Source organism: Apium graveolens, chromosome 6 (assembly GCF_009905375.1).
Source record: "Apium graveolens cultivar Ventura chromosome 6, ASM990537v1, whole genome shotgun sequence".
In the NCBI taxonomy this organism is placed as follows: Eukaryota; Viridiplantae; Streptophyta; class Magnoliopsida; order Apiales; family Apiaceae; genus Apium; species Apium graveolens.
In genome coordinates this window covers 228,294,845-228,312,870 of record NC_133652.1, presented here as the reverse complement: position 1 = coordinate 228,312,870, position 18,026 = coordinate 228,294,845, and the positions used below count along the sequence as shown (strand labels likewise).

The window sequence follows — 18,026 nt, the reverse complement described above, 5'->3', positions numbered from 1 at the left end:
GACTTCCCTTGCCTATATTGTTGTTAATCCCAAACAATCTAACAATATAATTATAGAGGGGGGGTTAAATGTAATTGTTGGTTTCTTTTGAAAATTAAGAAAATTCTTTACCAAAGTATAACAGTGTTTGAATATGCAAGTGTACGGAATGAAATATAAATGTGTTCAAAACACAAAGTAATTAAACACAAAGATTTTAAAACTTTCTGGTGGATTGATCTTTCCACCAGAGATATATATTGATTGAGAACTCTGTGATGCAAGAACTCTGTGATGCAAGAATGCACACAACTGCTTACAAGTGAATTTACAAAATAAGAATAGAGAAATTCTTAACAGATATTGCCTTTTTTATTTCTCAGTTCATTCAATGATAATAATCTACTTGCTACTCTTGGTTTATATATTACCAAGTTACATGAAGAAAAGACAAACATATTAAACAAAAATGTCGAAGTCTAATCACATGTTTCTTCATTTCTCTATCCAGCATCTTTGTATTTTTTCAAGTAAGCATGGAAATGGAAATGCTTCTTTGTTCTCAAAATCCTGCTAATAGGCTGCCAAATTTCTTTTGTATATATTCAACCCATGTGACTGTCAAGTCACTATCAACTCCTATCTGAATTAGTTATCCGTCGAGACTTGGTAGATTATCCATCGAGTCTATATTGAATCATCCGTTGAGAGTGACTTGGGTCATCCGTCAAAACCTTATAGAAATATCCGTTGAAAGTATTTTCATAGCAGTTGACTCAATTTCATTTATGTAAAATTACAAGGCATCTAATATTCACAATTAACCAACCTATTTTGCATATCATTCTAGTAGCCAACATAACTTATAATATCCCATAACCTCTAATTCTTTAAGACATTTCAGTCTACAGGAATATGCTACAAAAACTTATTGAAACATAAGCTACTCTTTCAACGGATGACAAAGTAAGATTATCCGTTGAAAACTACAAAAATACTTAAATAAATCTACTAAGGTATTTTGGTAAAATATCATCAAGCCTACAACATATTTCTAACAATCTCCCCCAATTTATGTCTACTAGAATTCTAGGCATAAATTTAGGAGGACTTGATGATAACAAAACATCTTATACAAAATGATCATTCAGTAGTAGATAAAAATGATAAGTGCTGCAGTTTTATTGAAAGTTGATAAAAGAAAGTTCACAAAAATCTCACAAGCCTTTTTCAAGGTGCTCCTCTAGACTGAGCAAATTAATCCTTTTCCTTGAGTCTCTAGTCTTCTTTCCCAGCTTCTCATTGTTTTCTTCTATCCGGAGTTGGAGTTGTGCATAGAACTCAGATTCATCTTCATTAGATAGATCTAGCATCTCCTGCATTTATTAGAGAGTCTCATTGCTTGATATTTTTAGCCAGTCTTCTAGTCTGAAAAATCTTCTGGTGTTTCTTTCATCCTTGAACTCCATTAACCAATATGGCTTCAAGTGCACTCTACTTCTAGTGTAAGGAATAGTGAAGATTCTTGGTAGTGCACCTGATTCTCTCCAGCTTCTTTGTATTTGTTGAATTTTGTTAAGTATCTCTGTATTGGCCACCATGGTGAATCCAAAGTTTTTCTTGATTGTAAAGAATATCTTAATCAAAACAGAGTAGCCTTCATTGAGAATCCTATCAAGAGGCCAAGTGATTTCCTTTCCACCCTTGTACCTGAACACTAATCTTTCTGGAAGTCTGTTGTGGGCATCAATTGCTCTCACTTCATCTAGCTCATCCAAGTAAAGATTAATGTCTGAAAATTCCTTATGTCACAGATAAAGAGTTGATCTCCTTTATTGACTGTTGGTTTGGGTTTGGATAAGGTTTTGGATTGGAAGGGGACAGACTTGACTAACTTTATTGGTTTATTTTTTCTTCTCTTTGAAGTGGTTGAGATTGAGATGTTTAGCTCAAGAATAGGTAGGCTTTCCCAATCTATTGGCTCATCCTTGGGAATGATTGGCTCACCTTGAAAGTTCACACCAGGATGGACCTTGATTTCAGCTTGCTCCACTGTGGGCATAGTTGGTTGATTTATGGTAATAGACCGAGTTGTCTTTTCTTCTTCCTTTTCTTCTTGAAACACCAGCTTCCTTTTGGCTCTCTGCTTCTTATATCCTTTTCCTGATTTATGCTTTGGCTCTTCATACTTTTCAGTTTCAGTTTTGGTGGCAGGCTTCTTAGTTTCTGACTTGTTAGCAGGCTTTTCAACTTGTTTCTTTGCTTCTAAGACAGCCTGCCTTTTCTGAGACTTGAGCCTCAATTTCTCTTCTCTCTTGGCTTCTCCAAATTGAGGATGTCTAGCCATCACACAAATTAGTTTTCCATGCCTGTAGATCTTTGCTACCCTTTTCTTTAAAACTGAATCTCTTAGATCTTTGTAATTGAGTGACCTAGCAGCTTCTTTTCACCAGGTTTAGGAGTTGCATAGACTAGGTCCATTGGATTTTTGTTTGAGTGTCTTGATAAATGTTTCTTAGGCTTCAAAATCATAATGGCCTGTTGATGTCTTTTAGATGAGGTTTGACCTCTTTCCATGTTTCCCAGCTTCATTTCAACTATTGGAATTGGTCTCAATTGAGTGGAGTGCTTCACAGATTTGTCTTTACTGGCAATTGGACCAAATTTCTTCTCTATTCTTTCATCAAGCTTCTTTATTTATTCTTTCTGCTTTGTTGATTAAGTCAATGTTGTCCAACATTGGTGGCTTAGAGAAGGTAATGGCTGTAACTATTACCTTACTAACTTGGACATGCACATTCTCCTCCCCCTTACTAACTTGGACATTTACATTCTCCTCCCCTTTACTAACTTAGACATTTACATTCTCCTCCCCCTTTTTGTTATCATCAAGGATGGCAGGGGATGGTGTTTGAGCATCCACCATTTTTTAAAGAAGGAGTGTCTGATGTACTTGATTGAGAAGCACTTTGGTAATTAAATTCTCCACTGTTGTTAGCCTAGAATCCAATGTTTCAATCTTGTTACTCAATTCAAAGTCCTTCCTGATTTTCTGGTGAATGTCTTTCATTGTGGACTCAGAAAGTTTGTACTCTATTCTTTCATTGATGTCCTTTTTGAATTACTCAATAGTGCTCTACATTTCATCCAAATCTTGATTGTGTTTGAGAGATTGAATTTTATGTAGTTGTAGAGATTTAAGATGAGCTTGTAGAAGAGATTTGGTATTTGCATCAGTGGTGGCTTGGATGGCTGATTGAGTCTGATGGACAAGCTTGAATATTGTGGATTTAAAATGATGATCATTACAATCTTTAGAGAACATCCAGGACGGAGTGTTTATGGATAAGCTAGGTCATGCATCTCCGCCTATGTTCAAGCCAGTTTCATCAGCATCCTCTTCATTATAATCATCCCCAAAAGAGCCACCAAAATCTAACTCAAGATCATCACCAGCTGTAGGTGGAAGAGAGTTGATTGCATCCTTTTCCCTTTGCATGGAGGCTATAGTATATATCAAATTGAGAGTCTTCTCAGCATCCTCATTGCCCTGTTCATCTAGAAGCTGATATGCTGGAACAGGATGAGTAAATGCCTCAGCATCAAAAGAGACAGAATCTAGAACAACTTGATATTCTTGCTGAAATAGTTTCTCTTTTTCTGCATCATTGAAATTCATTAACTCACTAACAGTGGGATCTTTCCATTCTCCTGTACCTACTTTTCTCTTATTATCTCTCTATTTTTGCACCAAGGGCTCCCTTGGGCTTCCCACCCTCACATCCTCACCTTCACCATCTAAGGTGGGACTCCTCTCACTCACTTTTGCCATGCTGGAAGAAATGACATGCATATGTTCACTCTTTTCCTCTCCTTTTTCCTGAGAGCAACTCAGCCTCTCACTCAAGTCACTCCCTTCCCTCAGTCCTAAGGGTGATTGAACAACTACTAAGTCATCTAAACTTGTCACAATATTGGAAATTTTAATTTGTGTAGAGACTTCCAACGGATGAGAGACATCCGTAGAAATAGTAGTTATGAATGTCGACAGATAATTGATGTGAAGCTTATCCATCGAGAGACAATCACTTGTCGACAGATGAGGAATATATGTCGAGAGAGCAGAAATGACAGATGTAGGAGTTGAAACTACTGTAGAATCTGTGGTGATTGATTTGAGATTAAGCACAAATTTCTTAGTAGTTCATGAAAGAAAGGGCAAGTGAGCCAATAAATCATCAATAAGATGATGCTCACTTGCTTTAGATTTTGGCTCCTCCATGAGTTTCAAAGATGGAGAATCAGGAATTGATGTGTTGATCATATCCACATCCAGTGAGTTTGTGGGAGAATTGTGTGTGTGAGGTATTTCAATTGTGAGAGAGTTTGGCTGTGACTCCACATTAATTGGAGCCACATCAACCATAGTTTGAGATAGTGCAGTAACTGAGTCTTTGAATGCAGTTGGCACTGTGTGTGCACCCTGTGACTCCCCCAAAGATTTCAACTTCTTCTTTCTGACATAGGTTTGAGTTTGGTTTGTGGTGTCCCTACCCCTTTTGTTATGTGCTCTTGGAGATGAGCTATTTTCAATAGTTACATCCTTTTGGGAGGATGCAACTAGCAATGTTCTACTTTCCTTATTAATCACCATAGCCTGTTGAGAGGCTGTGGTGTGACTAGGCTGGGATTCACTAACCTCAACCTCCTTATCCCTAGGGTTTCTTTGATGTTCACCCTGTCCCTCACCTCTTTTACCACCCTTCACACTCCCCTCTTGAGCTGTGGTAGTTTTTAAAACTAGTTTCTTTTGGGAGGAACTAGAGTGGGGTTTCTTTAATTTGGATTTTGAAATTTTAGGTTTTGTGGCTTGGGTAGGCATCTTTTTGATCATAGTCACAGATGTCATAGCCACAGTAGTTTACAAAGAAACAGGAGGTTGGGGAAGAGTAGTGACAGAAATAATTACATCACTTACCCGAGGTGCCTCCATGATTGGTAGATAGTTGAAAGACACTTCAATGTGAAGATTGTTCCTGTTCAAGTAAGAAAGTACCCTCTTTTCTTGGACCCAACAATCAAGCTTATTTGTTGGGTTCTCAATCAAGAGGTCCTTAGAAACATGGTTTGTTACCATCATAAGAAACCTAGCATAATATATATTCTTGGACCTCTTCTTAATATCTCCTAACTTATACCCTAATTCTATCATGATAGAGTTACTAAAATTAAAGTACTTGTCATTCAAAAGCATATATAGCATGTTAACCGTGGCATAAGTAACTGCATCAAAATTGGTAATTTTTCCAGAAAATACTTTGATAAATGAATCACAAAGAAAGCTCCATTCTTTTCCAAGGCCCATTCTCCTAACCTCACCTAATTTGGCAGGATTGAGAGAATAACCCATAGACACAAGCATGGTGCTCACATCTGTGTTTGTGTGTGGAACAATAGTGTTGTTTTCAGGCAAATCGAAATAAGCTTGAATTTCATCAAAATTAATACAGTAATCATTATCTTTAAGAGAGAAGGAAATGATCTTATCTTTGGAGTTGTACTCAATAGTAGTCCAAATCTGCTCCTGATAAGTGGATTTTACATCCATTTAGAACGCTTCATATCGGCTTAAGTTGGTGATTTGACCTCAAGTATGTGGTGTTTTTAATGCATTTTATGTTGAGTATGTGCAGGACTTTAGTTGGAGGCAGGAATAGACTTATATATGCCTTTTTAGTTGATAAGAGATCAGAAATTGAAGTGCGAGCACTTGCGAGAAGATCAAAACGAGAAACAAGAAATTTGCAGAAATCTTCCAGAAGCCAAGCGCGCCCGCGCTTGACTTAGGCGCGCCCGCGCCCTAGTTTCTAGTAGCAGAGCACGCCCGCGCTCTATACAGGCACGCCCGCGCTAGGTCGGGAAGGCATAATCCTGATTTTAGTACGTTTTGGATATTCTGAGCGGCCAAGTCAGCCTGGAGCATATAAATAAAGAAAAGGAGACGAATTAAACAACAAAGGAACAAAGGGAGAACTCTGGAAACCAAAAAGCACACAAGACGACTAAGAAAAAAAAGATTTAGTTCTACATCGTTCTTTTGTATTCTTCTAATTAGGCGATACTTTGGATGCTTGTTTCGTATTTGTTTTCTAAACCTTAACACTTTAATATTCTCTTGTAGTATTCAGAACCTTTTTACTATCATATTTTCATTGGAACCCATGATGACGAGCCGTTCGATTATGAACTAATCGTATCGTGGGATTCTAACGGATTTATTTATGGAGTTGAGTAGTTGATTGCCTTAAAGTTTTCAGTGTGATGAATTATTGATATTCTAGTATGGTTGTGCTTAGTATTCTTGGATGCGTAGCTAACATCTAAGTTGTTTGTTAATTTCTATTGATTGCGAAAGTGGATATATGGGTTTAGAACTTGCCATGCTAGCATAGGTTTATGGATATTTTATCATGCATGATTCGTCGTGTAATTTTAACCATCTTACGCTGCCCTATGTAAACTCAATGGATAACTTGCTCTTAAACCGTTATGTTTTCAAATCTTATAGACATATAGGGTCTAAACATAATTGGTGTCTGCCCAGCTTCTATCTAATTGTGGATGCTGAGTAGTAGGGTACATGTATATTGAAAGATAGCGTGTACTAATTTCGTGTTGTCTGATTAGTTATCATAACCATCACATACTATGATTAAAGGCATAAACTCTGAATGAAGTATTTAATGAAGTTAGAATCCCATGTTTATTACACATAAGTAACTCAAATTCAACCTCTTAGTTAATCCATTATAGCATAATTACATTTAATTAGTTAAATCTAACAAAAATTGATACTTGTCTTGGCAGTGAATAATAATCATACATTGTTGCATAAGTGCACATTCTGAATTAAACCAATCTCTGTGGGAACGAACTAAACTTAATCTTATACTAATTGTGACCGCGTACGCTTGCGTGTTTTTGTGCGAATAAGTTTTTGGCGCCGCTACCGGGGATCGGTGTTAAATTTAGTTTATGTGCTTGTCATCAGTGGTCGTTAAAGTTCACTGACTCAGAATTATTTTCTTACTGATTTTACCTTGCTTGTGTGTTTCAGGTATTCGATCGAGTGTGTATGTGAACACATTTTCAATCTCGTAAGGATAAACTAAAAGAAGTAGAAGCGGAAGTGATCATTGCAATGGGAGAACCAACAGCAGAAACGAAAGCATTGAAGGATTATTCTCAACTATAAATCAATGACATTAAGTCTGGCATTGTCAGACCATCCATTACGATGAATACCTTTGAAATCAAGCCTGACACGATTCAAATGGTACGGAATTCATTCCAGTTTGGGGGTGCTCAAACGGAAGATCCCAATATGCACATCAGGGATTTCATTGTGATTTGCGACACTTTCAAGTTCAATGGTGTTTCAGATAATGCTGTGAAACTAAGACTTTTCCCATTTTCTCTGAGTGATAAAGCTAAGAGCTGGTTGCACTCTCTACCACCAGGATCTATTGTGACATGGAAGGATCTTACTCAGAAATTTCTTACTAAATTTTTCCCTATGGAAAAACAGCTGCAATCAGAAATGCTCTTACTCAATTTGCACAACAATCGGGAAAATCTTTATCTGAAGCTTGGGAGCGTTACCAGGAGATGCTTAGAAAGTGTCCTCATCATGGAATACCTGATTGGATGGTAATCAATTGCTTCTATAACGGGTTGGGAGCACAGTCGAGACCCATACAAGATGCAGCATCAGGTGGAGCCTTATGGGCCAAGAGATATCATGTAACACCCCCAAATTCGGGGTCGGGGATTCGGGTTATCACGAGTTCCATTTCCCTTAATAATACTTAACCTTAACAATCAACCAACTGCTGCGTACTGTGACCCCATAATATACACACACACACACCACAAATTATAGTCTCAGAGATGAAAACCAAAAATAACACAAGTCATTTTACTCCACAATTATAAACCATTTCACCTTAAAAGGGTTTCTGAATAATTTACACATTCTTTGCCATTATTACAATTCATAATATACATAAGTCTGGTTCATCAATAGTTGAAAGCCTAGCCTATTGGTAGTTCCTACCTCAGCTACGGCGGCATCAATGCTTCCAGAAAACTGCGGAACGTTTCCTAACCGCTTGCGAATTGGAAGCTTGGTCATGTTCATCTTTTCTATCTGTTGTTGTTTGATGAAGAAGAAAGCAAGGGTGAGCAACAAGCCCACCGAAATAATATTTATAATAATTAACAATATATGAGCATTCTCATAGTACTCATGAAAGTCTTGGTCAAGAAGAAATGAACCAAGTTTAATATCTTAATGCGACCACGTCGCAAAATATTCAGTATATATATATACTTTTCATAATCTTTGAAATCCTCTGACATGTATAATATACACAGATTTCCAATTTATAACTGTATAAAAATATCGTTGCAAGGTGATCTCATATATCTAACCTTGTCTCAACATTTTTCTGAAAATCTTTGATATGCATAAGATAATCATTTACTAGATATAAGTTCAAAAGATGAAGTTACAAGATACTCCAATATACTTATATCTTTTCTGAATACTACTTGAACTACCACCGTTCAAGTTATAATTATTTTCAAAAGTTCGTCCCATAGATGAGACCACAAGATAAGACTTGAATAGATTCAATCTTTGAAATATAATTTGAAAGAATAAAGTTACGAGATACTTCATTAAGTCCCGATATATATATGCACCTATATATATATACATTTCATACACTCCTTGAAAACCTCTGTTATGAAAATTATAAACAGAGTTGCAATATCCACTGAATTTGGAAAGGAGAAAACCTTGGCATAAACCTGATATCTTGCTGATCAGGCAAAGATACCAATAAGTAACCTTTTCTACTAGTAGATGGACAAATTCCCCACTGGTCATCACCCTGGCCGCAATAGGACCTTATGCTGGACTGCCACTCAGCCACTTACGCATTTGATGGACTCCCACTGAGCCACTTACACTTTCATGGACGCCCACTGAGCCCATGTTGCTTATGCCGACTCAATAGACGGACTTACTTCCCGAACGTTGGGTAAGTAATCAATTCATTTGCCAAAACAGCAACCTCGTTGCGAATATAAAATACACCACAGAGCCGGATCCCTCAGGTTTTGAGTGAATATTTAAATCCCCTTTGAAAGGAAGATCTTAAATATAAAAATGAGTTTTGGGATCCGCTCTAACTTTTAAAATCATTTTGAAGACTCGCAAACATTTTTAAGAATGTTTGGAGTAATGCTGATTTAATGAAATAAATCAGTCCCGATATATTAGATAATATCTGAATATTATTATTTAAATAATATTCCTATAAGGATGATCTTTATAAAAATAATTGAAGTAGAAGTTTTAAAACTCATACTTGAAATGAATAATAAATAACCAAAGATATACTTATACGAAAGTAAGATCTTTATTTGAATAATCGAAAATGAGTTTGATTATCGAAACACTATTCTTTAATAAAATAAAGAATCTTATTTAATAAATAAGTGGAGTCATAAGTCCTCGAATGAATATTCAAAATAATATTCATTAAATAGAATAAACGGAGTCATAAGTCCTCGAATGAATATTCAAAATAATATTCATTAAATAGAATAAACGGAGTCATAAGTCCTCGAATAAATATTCAAAATAATATTCATTAAATAGAATAAACGGAGTCATAAGTCCTCGAATGAATATTCAAAATAATATTCATTAATAAAAATAAAGTTATCGAATAAACCTTATTCGATTAATAGTTTTGAAAAATTTATCTATATATATATAAATATATATATAATATATTCGGGAACATCGACTCCCGGTTTTAGAAAAAATATTCGCCTTTAGGTCCCCTATATTAAGGGTATACGCAACTACTGCTTATCCCTAGCATAAGTATTATGCAATTATAAGCAATTGAATCAACAATTACATATCAAGATTTTGAAACAGACATGCATATAAACCATATCAGCATGCTCCAATATATCGCAAGATTTGCTAATTAACCAACATGCATCTATCACAAGATAATGCATATACATATATACATCACAACAACAATATAACGGGTAGAAAACTTGCCTGAGTGTTCCCGGATAGACTTAAGCTTAGAGTGGGTCCGCCGATAACCTATAAACAACAACATAAGTCGAAATTAAACCCCGGTCGCTTAAGAAACTAGACTTTAACCAATTGAACCCTAACGTTCGCTTATGGTCCCTTCTGCGCTTAACGAATCACATAAGTTATTCGAGTACCCTCGACTCCACCATATTTAATAAATTAACCATTAAGAATTTTAAGGCGATTCTTTCGCGAGTACTCTACCAACTGCCTAATCCACTTTACATAATTGTTTCATACTCCAATTAGTCATTTAAGGGCCTTAACCAAGGTTTTAAAGTAAGGCGAGGGGTAAAGGTTCGGTCGCGAAACGTCGTTACTTAAAACGGTCGTTTCTCCTAAACCGTACATTGGATTCAAGCGAACCACATATCAAAACGAAGCATGTAACATGAACTATCTAATCATGGCAATGGTCAAAACCTAAAAGTGAGTTCATGGGTCCTGATGTTAAGAACAAAAACAGTCTAAAGTAAATCGGGCATTACGACGGCTATGTTTACGTGATTACCAAATTTTATACTACTCCAAATCAATCCACAATCATTACTACAACCAAACTCCATCCATACAATTCTACAACAGCCCCAACACCTCAAGTTCTCCAATTTATACTACTTCACAATCATGAACTAAAAGCTTACTTAAGTTCATTAACTAATAATCAAGATTTACAACTCCAAAAACATCACAAAACCAACCAATCTCTAAACATTCAATAACCATGCTTCTCATGAACTATACTACTCATAACAAGCCCTTAATATTCAATAACAATTCTAGGTTAAGAGATTATACCTTCCTGGTGAGTAGGAGTAACTAATGAGCTTGAAACAACCTTGGAAAATCCTTATTAAAGCTTTATCTAAACAAAAACACAAGATCAAAATTTCAAGTTCTTGAAAAACACTATTCACTCTCTTTGTCCATAAATTTTACGAAGAGATTGTGAAGGAATTTGAAGCTTAGACTTATAGGATATCTATATCTATGTACAAGGAACCTTAGATAATTACCTCACTAATTAACAAAGCTTGGAACTTGGATTTTGATTTTCTTGTCTTTGAAAAAGTGAAGAAGCCGAGAGCTTCTTGCTTGGAAAGGTGGAGAAAATGTGTTTTTATGGTTTGTGATTTGTTTTGTTGGTTGTTTTGCTTTTGCTTTGATTAATTACATTTTAACCATGGTAAATTTTGTGTGGTTTATAATCAACCAACACTTCCTTTCCTTTGGTCATGCTTATGTCATTTTCCTATGTCACATTCCCACACTTGTCCTCTTCTTGTTGGTGTGATGACAACATCATCATTAACCTCTTTGATTAACTCCTAATTACTTGGCTAATGACCCCTGACCTGTTATACGGTTCGCTTAACTTCCGTTCTCATTTATCATTTGAGGGATCATACCCGGGATCTTATTACTTGGGTTTCCTTAACCTTTCTTAATACATTATATTCCTTTTATGATCATCTCGTATACTTCTTGAATTTAAATCCTTTTTATCCTGTTATCTTATACTCAATTCTTTCGGTATCTGGTGGTTTTTCGGGAAAAATCAAAGTGTTCGAATTTGGATTCTGACGATCTTTACATACACTTATATACCATATAGAGTACTAATAAGATCTCAGAATAACAATAAAAGAACCTCTACAAAGTGTGGCATGAAAAGTTTTCTTATTCAGCATAATCAGCAAAATCACCATTCATAAGGGTTACAAAAAGTTCAAAATTTTTGGGGTTATTACAGTCTCCCCTCCTTAAAAGAATTCCGTCCCGGAATCAGATAGAAAACAATTGGGGGTACTTTTCTAGCATTGTGCTCTCTAGTTCCCAAGTTGATTCCTCCACATTATGATTCTGCCATAGCACTCTGACTAGCTTGATCACTTTGTTCCGAAACACCTATTCCTTCTTACCTATAATCTTTACTGGTTTCTCCACGTAAGTCAGATCTGGTTGCATATCCACCTCCTCGTACTCCACTATGTGTCTGGCATCCCGATGATACTTCCTTAGCATTGACACATGGAACACATTATGAACTTGTTGTAGGTTCGGGGGTAAGGCTAGCTCATAAGCTAACTTCCCAATACGTCTTAATATATCCAAGGGTCAAACAATTCGTGGTCTTAGCTTTCCTTTCTTTCCGAAACTCATCCATCCTTTCCAAGGGAATACCTATAATGGCACTAGGTCCCCTACTTCCTATTCTTTGTTCTTTTGTGTCAAATCAACATACTTCTTATGTCCATCTTGGGCTACTACCAGCCGTCCTCTGATTAGATCTATTATATCCTAGGTCCTTTGGACCACTGCTGGCCTGAGCATCTTGCGCTCTACAACATCATCCTATCATAAGGGAGATCGACATTGTCTTCCCTCAAGGATCTCATAAGGCGATATCTCAATACTGACATAAGATCTATTATCGTAAGAAAACTCAATCCACGTTAAGTGATCATTCCAAATTCTTTCAAGTCTATTGCACAGACTCTCATCATAGCTTTCAGCATTATAGCTTTTGCTTTTCAATACCCATTTTTTTTCCAGTTCGTAATCGTTACTATCTTCCGTTCCTAATATTATACTGGTTATACTTTTGCTCGTTAGCGTTCTATAATCTTTTAATAACCACGTCAACCTTAGTATCACGAACGTGTTAGATTCGGAATACCACCGCACTGGTACTACTCTTTTCTAGCTGCTTCTATCTTCAAAAGCTTGGTCCTTCATAGAGAAGTAAAAGAATTTATTGAGAGATCACTATGATCATGAACACTTGTTATATCGTATAGTTAGTACAGAAGGTGGCCAATCTTTAGTACTTGACAAGCAATTAAGCAACATGTGGTATCCTACTAGGCTTCTATCACACAGATAGATAGTCATTCGGCAATACCTCCCCTTCTGGAAGGGTTGTTCTTCTCAGCTTACATGAAATAAAAAGGAGAGAAAATATCGAATTGGAGAGAATTGTATATATAAAAAAAATATACTGCCACAAAATATCTGGCTTGGAATCTACCTCTGAACTATAGAGGTTTATCATAAGAGAACAAAATATATATGTATATAAATCAACATCAAGTATAATAGCATCGCATTTCATATGCCTAAATATTTTCTATTCTGTCCATCATTCTATGGACCCATGCTCTTGCTCGAGCTTATACACAATCACCTTTGAAACTCCCTCGACAGCGAAAATCGAATCTGGGATTTCGTTCTAGACATCATCATTACTAGAATTCTATGCTTGCACCACAACCTTCCTCGCATAGTAATATGGCTCTCTATTGATAAGAAGGAATAAGTATTCAATAGGTAGAGAATCTACTTAATTAGTCTATCAATGATAACTTATACACCACCACGACCCGATTAGTGGTACTCAATCTCAATATCCATTCTATTACAACTCTCACAGTTGTAAGTAATCGGCTCATTACTCGTAGAATCATTCCTGATTTACTATGGTCCACCGTTGACCTACTGTAGTCATTCATTTTCCATGAAGTCTTAATAGCTAACCATACGGAGTCCATACATATCGTATCGAATTCTTCTAAGGAGGTAACATGATCACCGTTCATGATTCATGAAGAACACTCCTGAACTTGACGTACATATAATATGAAGCTGATAAAATTGCAGAAGAGTTTCAATCAAAGCAACGATAGCAGGTTAATACCCTTCTTAATCATATACCTTCAATAGAAGACTTAACTTAAAGGTTTGTTTAGTCCTTTTTGAAACATGCTCCTGGCTTATTCTCAAGATAGGACCTTCTAAGATAGATAGCCCGCTCATGGCGATTACACGAATTAAACCTTTACCAACTACTATTACGGTTGGGTATTGCACAGTCATCAGAAGGAATGTCAATCTTCCAAACCATAATACAACCTTCACGGCTTCAACCATCATCACTGTATTCCTCTGGCACGAGCGCCTATAATTATCCTCTTACATTTAAAGTGTCGGCCACCTCTTTGGCCTTTCCTGATAGTAAAATTTCCTTACAATCAATGTCTTTTAAATGATCTTCAACTAAATTTTCTACCTCATTTTCAATCACTGCTTGTGTGAAAATGCTCTTCCTTACACTTTGGTAAAAAAATATATCACCATTTTTCTTTAAGTTATTGCCTCGGTCTTTTAGAGGTTAACATTGTCACGACTGCTCTCGATCATACTTCAGACGTCTCTTATCTTGGGTCCTACTTGTTTTCACCAATCTCGACCTTCATTGGGTCGATCTATACTTTCTTATGGTTCAACACGTGCCCACCTGGCATTATTATAATTACGTCATATTTCCTTTTATCAAAATTTCTATTCTTGAGAACTTTGAATATTACCTTTTTCCTTATAAAACCTCTAAGGTTATCCTGAAATCCTTCCTCCTGTATTCCCTAGATATAGGGCATATCAAAATACCATTTACTAATACTAGAACCATTATCAATATACTTTTGAAAAAAATTATCCACTGATCCTTAAAGGCTATTGTTACCTTAATCCTTTCCAATTCATACTGTCAAAACTCATGCTATCCCTATTAAGGGTGAAATGCCAACCTTTATGCATTCCCCTAGGATTCATCTCAAGTTATTGAGGTTCTATCCTTAATTCCACCTTTAAAAAGGTACTTGCATCCTTCCATGAATAAATCAAGTCATAGATCCTTGATAGATTATCTTATTCAATCATTCCCACCTCGATAATCTATACCAATTTCACAATAGTATCCTTATTCAAATTGAGGTCAACCCATATGACCTTCTAAAGATAACAATGGTTACCCGCTTTTCGTTCCTAATTTGGTAATGACAACAAGGATGTTTTGGAAGATATTGGTCATGTTCAACGTGAATTCTGTTTACTAAATCCTCATTTACTTTTGGTGTTTATCTCAACAGTCATCTCAATGATGAGATATCTTTCATACTTGGTGTCTCCCTTTCTGGGTATCATGCCCCCGGTCTTACACTTCACATTCTGAAGGTCACTTCCTTCATCCAATTTTCCTAATTTCTTACTTTCTTGTCTCATTGTTTATCCTTCGAACTATCCCAAGGTTTCCTCGAATCCTCCCAACTTAAAGGGGGTACAATATATATATCTCTTATGCCTTCAACCATCAACTTTAACTCATGGTGAATCACCCTCATCCTGATGATTACATACCTTTCTATTTCTATTACTATTACTATGAGTCTTTAGGGTTTCCTCATACCCAACTCCCTTATCATTCCTCAAACTCTATTTCCTTTATATTCCTTTCCACTTCAGTTTCTTTTTATTTTCCTTTCTCTTACAATCATTTCATGAACCCACTAATCATTTACTTCAAACATCACGTCGTTCTGGGATTCGTGTCCTCAGGATGAATCTTGCCAACTTTTACAACTTAGATTCATAACTCATCATACTCGTGCGCCTTTGTTCTGGCTCTAAAGCTTTTACACTATCTTTATAACCTTGGGAAGTACTTCCCGAAAACAATTGACTGAACTTTAATCGGTTTATTATAACCTCTGGCCCTGTGTCTTTCTTGGCCTTTCACCAGCGGGTGGCCTCTCTCTTAAGAGGGTAAGTGACAAAAACAGTCTTTTGTGATTCGTCAATCATTTAGAATCTCAAATGATTCCTATATTTCCTTTAGCCAGACTCTTGCCTCGACTGGGTAAGCTTGTTCCTTGGAAATCTAAGAGCTTAGTGACTTAAAGGTCCTGAAAGAATTTCCCACCGCATTGTTTCCTCAGGGTGGTGTTTGGGAATAAAAGTATAATTTTTGTTTAGGCAGGTCCATGAATTGCCCCATAGGAGTACCATCCCGATTCTCCCTATCTTGCTCGACTTCTGTTTTCTCAGTATGAAATGTTTCATCCTTCTCCCATAATCCGGGTTATCTTATATGTAAAAATCCTTGTTTTCCATTTCATTATGTTATGGGTTCTCTCTTTCTTGATGGCGACCTCCCTGACTATCACATTCAGGGTTTGCCCTAAATCTTATTCCTCGAACTATGGCTTTCCTCTAATATCTCGTCCTTAAGCTCTTGAACGTTTGGAAACCAAATTCTGTAGGAATACCCCTTTATTCCCTTATCATCTTTCTCGGTATTAATCTCTTCTCTATTTGTTGGCTCTCTGCCTTCATTCATCACTTTTTCTTGGCACAATATGATCTTTTCCAATAATTCGGGCTGTATTGCAATCTCAAACAGCTTTTCGGTACCGGCTCCGGTTACCTTCACTTCTATTTTCATTTTCTCAAAATCTCTTATCAACTCTCCCAAAGACATTTTCATCTTGAGTCTCTCTTTTATACTAAGGGCATTAGCCACCATTTTGGCTTTCCCTGGATGATAAAGACTCTCATAATCGTAATCCTTGATTAGCTCTAACCACCTCCTCTGGCGCATGTTGAGCTCTTTCTGCGTGAAAATGTACTAGAGCACTTATGGCTTAGGTAAATCTCGCACTTTTCTCCATACAAGTAGTGCCTCAAATCTTTTAGGGCAAAACTATTGCCACGAGCCCAAGCTCATGGGTGGGGATATCGAATTTTATATTCCCTTAATTGTCTTGACGCGTACGCGATTACCTTGTTATGCTGTATAAGAAGCACCCTAATTCCTTATGCGAAGCGTCACTACACATCACAAAATCTCCTTTTACATCCGGCAACGCCATCATAGGGGCCGTCACCAACCTTTGCTTCAGTTCTTAAAAGCTGTTCTCGCATTTCTCTGTCCATTCGAACTTCTCAGTCTTAGGTGTAACCGCATTAAAGGGGCTACTGTCTTTACAAACTTGAACGAACCTCCGGTAGTGACCGGCCAATCCTACCTTTGGTAGTCGCCCTAACCATGATCATCAATTCCTCAGTGGTCCTTTATTCATTCTTGTCAGGATCTTCCACGACAACAATCTCTTCTGGGATAACCTTCTCAACGGCTACATCCTCAACATGAGCATTATCCGGTCCCTCGTTAGGATGCTCTATCGGATCCACAATCTGATATCCTAATAAGTAATAAAACATCATCGCGCTGTTGTTCCTCAACCTCAGGGTTCGGAGTCCCGCTACCATATACGATAACGAACTATGCTTTTATCACGATATTTATAAGGGTTCCCATAAAGGTTTTAACTGTCAGTACTACCTTAGGTAGCCCGACTATGAACTTGGCAAGAGTTCTTATTATCTTAGTGAACTTATTATCTTAACGTCACATCATCTCTGAGGTTTATAACGCTTGGCTCTGATACCATTTCTGTAACACCCTCAAATACGGGGTCGGGGATTCGGGTTATCACGAGTTCCATTTCCCTTAATAATACTTAACCTTAACAATCAACCAACTGCTGCGTACCGTGACCCCACAATATACACACACACACCACAAGTTATAGTCTCAGAGATGAAAACCAAAAATAACACAAGTCATTTTATTCCACAATTATAAACCATTTCACCTCAAAAGGTTTCTGAATAATTTACATATTCTTTGCCATTATTACAATTCATAATATACATAACTCTGTGAAAGGCATATGTTAAGCCTATTTGTTTATTCGAGGATTTAACTCAACTCAAATAAGAATGTAATAAGTAAATAGTGGATCTATCGTCAGAGAGATCTCACAAAGTATCATCTGTCAAAGGGTTAAGAAACATTATTCATCTACAGACTTGAAGACTTAATTCACTGGAAGAAGCTCAAGAAATTGATCAAGCCTCAGTGATATAAATCAAGATTGTGGATTTAATCAAGTGACAGAGATCTCGTCAGGGTATCAATTAATTACAAGGATTTAGTCTGAAGAAAATCAAAGTA

General features: G+C 36.6%; 1 non-coding gene across 1 annotated transcript; it reads right to left on the bottom strand.

The window, feature by feature from the left end:
* Nucleotides 1-7,569: 7,569 nt before the first annotated feature.
* On the bottom strand, nt 7,570-7,676 carry LOC141670103 (small nucleolar RNA R71). The gene has a single exon (XR_012554350.1). It is a non-coding gene; the product is annotated as a small nucleolar RNA R71 (small nucleolar RNA).
* Nucleotides 7,677-18,026: the final 10,350 nt, after the last annotated feature.